This window comes from Opisthorchis viverrini, assembly GCF_000715545.1.
Source record: "Opisthorchis viverrini unplaced genomic scaffold opera_v5_353, whole genome shotgun sequence".
NCBI lineage: Eukaryota > Metazoa > Platyhelminthes > Trematoda > Opisthorchiida > Opisthorchiidae > Opisthorchis > Opisthorchis viverrini.
The window spans coordinates 329,522-338,388 of NW_008752011.1; positions in this window are offsets into that span (position 1 = coordinate 329,522).

Sequence of the window (8,867 nt, forward strand, 5' to 3'; positions counted from 1 at the left end):
CTTTATTCCATCTACTCCATTTATTCTGTTCAAACAAATAAATATTATTTTAAAAACGTGTTTGGATCAAAAGTAGTTTTTGTGTCTATCTCATGAGTACATTGACGCCCTTGATAGGGTTATCAAAACTTATTTTGAGCAGAAAAATGTCACAACAACAATCTTCTTTCTAACTTTTTAAGTGATCCTTGCAATAACGAAGCATCTCATGTTCGTATTTGTGACTTCCTAGCTGATACTTTTAAAATATTCAACGGAGTCCCTCAAGGATCTATTTTTGGCCCTCTTCTGCTACGGTTTCAATACTTAGCAAGCAGGTCGTATCAAAACCTAATGTGCTCACCTAATAATCTCACCAAGATCCATTGATATCTGTATATGTCATCAGAGTTACTTTCCAATTAGCACTGATAAAATCATAAAAATTAATTTTCGCAGCTTTTTACTTTACCACTTTTCGCTTTACGCAAAAATGGACATTATACTGATTTTTCTTTAAAAACTCACAGAGGTATGCACGTCTGGGTATCCAAAGAGTCCTCTCTATCATATATATCCTCAAGGTTTTGCAGTGTCCGAGACATCCGTTGCTTCTCCCTAATCGATGACCTTAACAGCTTTTTGACGCTTAACTCCACTCATGTCTTACTGCTTTTGTAGCTCTGTACTAAATGAGGGAGCGCGGGATTTTGCGCTTTGGAGCCATTTTAGAAAACGTTTAGTGTAGAGCAACTGAAAATGTCCCACACCCTTGCTTATTCTAACAAAATAGTAAATCCAGCTCAACTTTTCCACTCTGTGGATGCCTTTTTCTCAACAATTCGTTGTTGTTACGGTTCTCCAGCATTTGTGACCACAAATTAAAAGTCTTTCAGATCTTTTTTGTATTGCAAAACCTATTTAGATTGTTTATTGCCGCCAATACCCGATGAATAAGCATAGTTTAACCAAGAATATGGTGCTACTTAGTCACTTAATTTGAATTTCCCTACTGAGTTAATCGTACTCATGCCCGGCACTCCTTTGTCAAGTTCTTCCGGGGCTTAACGTACCGTACTCCAACTTACTAATGCTTGCTTAATGTTGTCTGCAGCTTACCGCTTCTGTATTACACTTATTTAGATGCTAAAATCGCCCTTTGTTAGTTGTCTCAAGTATTAAAACAGAAATTTCTATAGATTTGAGACGCCCGGTTTGAACTGTGGTTTGCATCAAACAATTTTCGATCTGGTTTTGCAGGTCCCTGGTTTATTGTTGCTGTATACATTGCCTGAACACACAACCCTTACTAAATGAGACAAACTAAACTTTTTCAAATATAATACGCATGCCAAAATACCTTGGCGGCGCTAAAGCAAAGAATGTTATTAGGCTAGTCATCGTCTACTTAGCGGACTCTACAAAAGTCAAGTTTCAACTAAAGAGCGATATTATGATGCTGGCCGACTGGTACAAGGATCCTAAAACACCCAAGAACACACAAAATTGGGGTTCATGGTAGCAACAACGATGATATATCCTAAAAGATTCAACTACATTATAGTGGTGCGGACAACACAAGGCCTGTGAAGGCAGGATAGGATGAAAGTGCATCCACTCACTCCAATAGTGGACACAAAAAGCTTGGGGCTTGGTAGAAGTTTAGAATAGGACTCCACACATGGACTTTGTTGCTGTTATTTTTTTCGATGCAAAGTTTATTTTGCTTTCAATGGAGTGCGGCCATTTCATATGTTTCTCAGGCATTAAAGGTGGGAGCAGCAATCGAAAAATGCACCGGGGCTTAAAACTCCATCGGCAATGAGAATGTATTGACCGTGACCTGAGAAAACACTTTTACTGGACGCTTGAAAAGAGACATCTCGGTCCCAATGTGATGTTGGTGATGAAGGTCGCTAACCCGTGCAAGTGCTTTCTCTTTTTACTGGCCATGCCACATACAGGAGGATAGAGTCACACAGTGATAGTTCAACGGACAGACGAATGACTCATAGATCTTGAAGCTCTAGAGAAGTGGTTAGAGCTCAGAAAAAACACTTCTGGAACCACCGCGATAGTGATCACAGGAAATCGTCGGCATTTGTAACTTTTTGAAAGCTGAGGAGAGTAAAAGGGACCAGTCCACTGTCTTCTAGTAATCAGAATAAGAATAAGAAAGAAACCTTCCGAAGTAACCAAAGATGCATTCTGGATGTACCGCCGCCTCTAGCTAGAACTGTGAGCACGAACTAACTATGCTTTGAAAGCCTTACAAGCTGTATAACTTTTGAACATCTAGGACTTCAACAAAACCTGATTTTGTAAGAAAGCTGCCTGATTGACGAAGTGCAGTCTAAAACTAAGGAAATATAATCTTATGTGAATAAGAGGCTTCGATTTTTCGGCGCACTTCCCGAACGTGTGCAAGGCCGAGGAGAAATGGTGAACTCCCGTTCACGGCGGACACTCTTGCTAGAATGTTTGCCGAGGCCATTGTGATTACCGATCCCATACAGAGGGTTTTATTTGATGCTTGTTCCCCCATACGGTTGACTCAGTTGTCCTTGACAAATTACCGGTATAAGCTGCTAAAAAATATTGATCGAGAAGGTACTTGAATTTTTTCCTAGTGCTGGCCTTGACTGTCTGCACTGGGATTCTGCCCTAGCTCCTTGTTTTACATCTAAAAGGTCAACAAATGTGGGTTGCTTCCTCCCTCCCTCTTAGTACGAGCTTGCACGTATGACCGTTTGTGTGTGGCATGCACTGCTCGCAACGCCGTTTATTATTGCTGCTGTGAACGGTGCAATTTCTTGTAAGCCGCCAAGACAAAACGTGATTAAGGAGTCCCACTGACTAGTCAGCATTAGTTTACCCTTGTTAACCATAAATGCGTGAAATTTTAGGTTTGCTGTTATACTGAAAATATCGCACTGCAAGTTGGCCTTTAGGAAGGCGATGTTTAATTTTTACAGTGGTCATCTCGCACAAGTGAAGCTGACTACGATTTGCTATCGATTCCAGTTTTTAGCTTGATTAAATCAAAATATTGTGCTAATTTTTATCATTCTTCACTGATCTTAACCTCTTCTTTTATTGGATTGAGAGTAACTCTGCATTTTTTTGAGACATTTTGCTTAAATCTTACAGTTTTACTTTCATTAAACGAAAGGACATCATTTTTACCGATTTTCATCTCTATAGCTGAGGAACATTCAAATCGTACTTTACAAGTGTGTCTTCTATACCGACTGTAATGAACTTTTGTCAGTGTGTATATTTCCTACTAATTGAATGCTGCTCTAAAAACATTAATTGAAAGTAACTACTTTTCTTTAGGTCCTACGGTGCCTTTTCTACAGTAGCAAACTTTTTACTGCCATTTAACCTGGAAATGGTAATTGTATCGGAGCCCGCATTATAGTTACGAAAAGACCGATTTAGCGGACAATGAGGTGGAGAGCAGGACTTTTCTCAGCCGGGTAAAAATTCTAGTCGTGGGAGATAAAGGAGTGGGAAAGGTTAGTGAATTATACGGAACATACTATGATTCAGACTTCATTGGTGAAGATGTTCACAGAAGGGTCATTTTTGAGGACGTATTCGCCAACAAAAGGAGTTGACTTTTTCCACAAACGGGTGATTTTGCGAGGTCAGTGTGCCAGTTTAACAACGTGTCTTCTCCTACAGAAGTCTATGAAGTATCTATTCAGCTATGGGATTTGTCCGGTGATGTGCTGAGAAATAAAAGTTGCTTGAAAAGTTATTCACACGGATCACAGGTATGTGGAAAATTAATGAAGATAGTCTCACAGGCTGTGATGATTGTCTACGACTCGACTCAATGCAGCAGCCTTGAAAACGTCACGCAGTGGGTTACTGAGCTCAAAAGCGTATCCGCCCTTCAAGGTGATGAGATTTTATGGGCTCTGGCTGCTAACAAAAGTAAGTTGATGATTGAGAATCGCACAAAAACACTTGCAGGTGATCTACAAAATGTCAAGGAATGTTCTAGTCAGATGCATAAGGATACTGTTGTAACCCACCAACTGTCGGGGTATGTGGTTTCGGCGAGGACTGGAGAAGGAGTAAGTTCCTGTTCAGAAGGTAACAAAAACTTGCGGTTCCAATCAACTGGTTTATAGTCAGATTCTTCAATGAGATAGACCAAAAAACGAAACGGCATCAAGTGAGAGGCGTTTGCTAGGCTCCTGCTCAAAGCCTCAGCAAAACGTTTATTCTGATCAGAATTGAGGCGGATAATAAATTTCTGTTGCAATTGATATGACATACGTTTCGTTCCTAGTGATATTTGAATGGTCATCGTCCACCTTGTGTCACTTGACAGGTTCAAGTCACGTGACCGCAGTCCTTCCAAGCATTAAATGGCCCAAAGAGGTTTCGGGCATGCTCGTCGAGGAACCCCCCGGTTTTGCAACACTAGAATAACGTCCAGTTAATTGGAAAATATAAGATCGGTTTTTCCGTATCGTACACACTATCGGGTGGTATTTTCAGCTCAGCTAGTTACAGAATTACATTTCGGTTTTTCATTTGATCGACAGGTATTTTACTTGATTCGGTAGCTAGATTTGATTGACTGTGATACAGACAACCAAGCAGTGACTTTCGAAATGATTTACCAAATTTCACCTCGTAATCGAGCAAGCCACTTGTTGCGGACAACTTCCAGATCAAGAAGGGGTACTTACACCTCAATAGATGAACCCTCAACATACCAAAATAGTGTCAATAGTGCATTGGACGACATACGGGAGCACAAAATTACGCAAGGTTTTATTGTCAACAAATAAGATGTGTCTATTTCATGCAGTGAGGGAAAATGCCGCTGACTGGACAGAGGATCAGGTTACAAGGTTCTCATTGTATTCCCTGATCAGAAACTATACAAAAATGGCGTGTGAGGTCAAATAACCTCAGTAAACTTGTTTCAATAAAGTTGGTTTGTGGCAGCAGGTCACCTTAAAGAGTTCTAGAGGGTTTGCACTTTGTTAAGAATCTCATAATAATAACACGTCAGCATATATCTTTTTTTGGCTATAACGAAACGGACGGAACGGATACAGTGTTTCGACCGTATACTAATGGTTTATGTTGCTTATAACGGCCCCATATTTTCCCGTTACTCTTTCGCATTCATCGCTAGCATTCACTTTTTATGTTTGTGACCATGCTCTTCAAAAATAAATTTTAATAATATTAGTTGAGGACTTTGGCTTGGTGCGATTAAGAGCGAGGGAACCAACAGTGGTTTTTCAAAAGGATACTGCTACGCTCTTTACGGTGCTGACTTTTGAAAAGAAAACGTCCGTAGGCCGCCGTACATGATTTTTATTCTATGTGTGGAATCACTGGAGATTATTTGTCATTAGGCTTGAAAAAACTGGGGAGCATACAACACTCCTGAGGACAATGTTGTCCAATTGCGTTTGTGAAATTAAAAATGCTTAAGTACCGCACTTAGCAAACAGATCACAGCATCGTTGACATAATCGCATCGGACTCAAATCGGACACAAAAACGGGCAAATAAAAAGAAAAGATATAACTTTGGAGCGTGCTGGTGTCAGTAATGGGGGACTAGTTTTTCAGCCACACCGGCTCACACGCTGTGTCAAGTCTGTGGAAATGTCTTTGACTGAACCAAACAGTCCTGTTCAGTTCCGCTTTCCGTAAGTGGCTGATGAATTACACTTCCCTCTTTGGTATAAAATGCTCCTTCACGTCACACTTCCACATCCTTGTGATTGGTGTCAAAAGAAAATGCACCCGATTGAACCAGGAAAACAACGACGCCCGGCATAGACTGCCGACACACAAACCGGTATAAATGCTCAACCAATTCGGTAGTTTTCATCCCAGTTAAAAATATCCATGCGAATACTTTCATTATGGTTAAAAATTATGGATTAGAAAGTAGCGGCCTCATATGAGCTATCCTTGATTTACTCAATCACTGATTGATCTGCTTCACTGTTGACGTTAGCTCATACCTTGAGTAGAACGGGAGGGAGAAGCTTAGGACGGAAATTTTTGTGCGCTTAACTTGTCTGAGTTGTCTTTAAACTAAACCAAATATTTAACTGAATAAATCAGGGGCACGCAGTCAACGTAGTTCTTCTCTGAGGGAATTTCGAGAATTCGAAGTTCATCAGATTTAAGGAAAACAGTAGTGAGAAAACTTACTAGGTAATGGATGTGTGGAACACTAGGAATATGTACTGAACCTCGCATGGGGGACTCTTCCAAGTATACCACAACAACTTCAAACATTCTGAGATAATGAGTGAAACCAGCGCGTACATGAAGCGTATTGCGCAACCCCCAGAGACGCACTTTTAAAGGAAGCCATTAACCTGTGGGGGTTATGATAGTCCTCCTAGCTACTCGCTAGTTGCAGTAATTCTCCCTAAGAGACGCGTTGTGGCGTTTTTCGGGGGCGGAGATCAGGCTTCTTAGATGGGGTTGAGTGCACGATTTCATCCTTGGTCTGCGAATTCTGAAAACGAGTGGGTTGTCTCAAGATGCACCTCCCTTGAACGCGTCCAATATAGTATGATAATTCCTTCCAAACATAGTTTGCTTCAGGAAAAGTTCCAAAGCTCTAGTTCACCATAATATGCTCTCTTTTATTGAACTACTCTATATTGGCGAGGCTTGGTGTGAAATTATCTCACAAATGAGAACTATAGCTCTAGTTCAATATGCTCTCTTTTATTGAACTACTCTATATTGGCGAGGCTTGGTGTGAAATTATCTCACAGATGAGAACTATATTCTCAGCAGTGACAGGGGTGTCTTCCTTCCGAAGGCAATTCCAGTAGTTACTGCCATATTGAACATTTGAAACTAAGATAATGTCAAGTTTCCCATAAACTAGAATTCTCACAGTAGTCTACTTCCTTCTTGTTCAAGGTCAATGAATGCTTCCTAAGAATCGTGGCAACCGTTTTAGGCATCCAACTGACTCAAAACGATCTTGAACGGAGTAAAACAATCTTGAGGCCGGAAATAAAAGGTCAGGTCTATGGTGACAGTGAAGAGGATTCAGCGGGATCACAGAAGACGGTTGAGGATGCATCCACATCATGTACCCTACTTTGAAAAGGAGCTGGAAAACCATTCTGTACCGTTTTGTACCCCCTACTCGTTACCATTTCCCCATGCGTTCATTGTGATACTTAGATTGCCGACTGACTTCTGCCTCATTGAATCTCTGACTGATATGATGTTGCCAACTAGGTTTTCTTGTCAACCGTCGTTCTGCGTGTTACCACAAGATATGTATGAAAAGATATCTACTGTACTGTCCTCGTCATCAAGTTAAGCTGTCTTATACTTACTGAGGCTAATTTTATGCGTGAAACAGACGAACATTCCTAAAATGCCCGATAAGATAATACTGTAGTCATTTTTCAGGGTGAAAATAATTTCCATTATTTGGACCTCTGAATCAGCTCAGTTACGCTCAAAAGATTTACCTAACATAGCCAATCAGCTTACTTAGAAATGCTGTTGGATTCTGGTAACTTTTGTCACGCATCAAGGGAAAAACAGCCCTTCCTACTGACTGTTGAGGGTTAAAAAGAAAGTAGCTTTTGACCTCTTCCGGGGCTGACCTTTATTTACGAACAGTAGTCCTTCAACAAAGGTCACTCCTTTTGGCAGGCCACGGTAAGTTCCACCTTCAGTCATCATTTCATATAAGAATAAGACACTTGTTGTTGATAAGACACTTGTTGTAGATTTAATAAACCACTTGTTTCATAGTGTTCTCTCTTCTGTGGGAGTATTGTCAATCACGGTTGGCGAAAACACTCTTCTGGTCACTCAAGATCAGCACACAATCGACTGCTGTGAGTCAGGTTGCAACCACCTTCAACTAAAGTGTGTAGTCAGTAAAGACGATTGAAATTCCGCCAACCTGGAGGGATCCTAGCGAACTAACATAACGTAGACGTGATCATGCTATCATGCTGTCAAACTTGACAGCATACAAATCGTACGGTACAGTGTTGATTCGAATTTGTAAATCTGCCATTTTCAGCCCGTGTTCAGACTTGTTCATGCGTCAGCTTGTCCCAGTTGCCTGTCAGTTTTCTCTCTCGCATATAAACAGGTGATGCATGACACCTGATGAGTTCAAATTCAGGGTCCGAAAGAGTTGTCCGTTCGAATGTGATTCGCTATATGTTACCACACCACCACAAGAACGACCATCTCGTCCCTTTGAGCCGGAAAAAACTCTGCACAAAAGTATCTTCTTAATAGGCACAAATACCGACGGGAAGTTATCCGACCTTTCCCCTTAGTTGCTTTAAAGAAGCTGGCAAATACTCTTGTACTTAGCCTTGAACCTCAATTCAATGAAGATCTGAGTATTTTGGAAGAACGTTTGGTGAATTGTGATGATGCCAGTATATGCTACTGACTCAGACAATGATGAAGATTCTGTGTCTGTATTTGGTAGGATGTAACGACTCGTTTTCAAATATAAAGGCTGTTGCAACGGGACTGCACTCCTTTCAGCAGATAAATGGGTCGCATTCATACAATAAAACGCTTAATTGCTTGCTAACGGTCACTACGTTTGCGCGAAATATGTTTGATACCAAGGAGCGTGGATCAGAAAGCGGCACACACCCGAACACTAGCGCGTATTTGGATCGGGTAACCATTCTGTCATTTGTTCTTAAGATCTCGAGCCGGAGGGGGTGGGGATATATAGCGAAAATCTTTGGCTGTATCAGGGTGATTTGAGATCCAATGCGAGTGTGTGGAGAAGGATGCTGAATGTTTCTATGGAAAACCTTGTGTCCCGCATGAAGATATATTTAGAGCAACAAGATGGTTTTCTCGATCCCGATG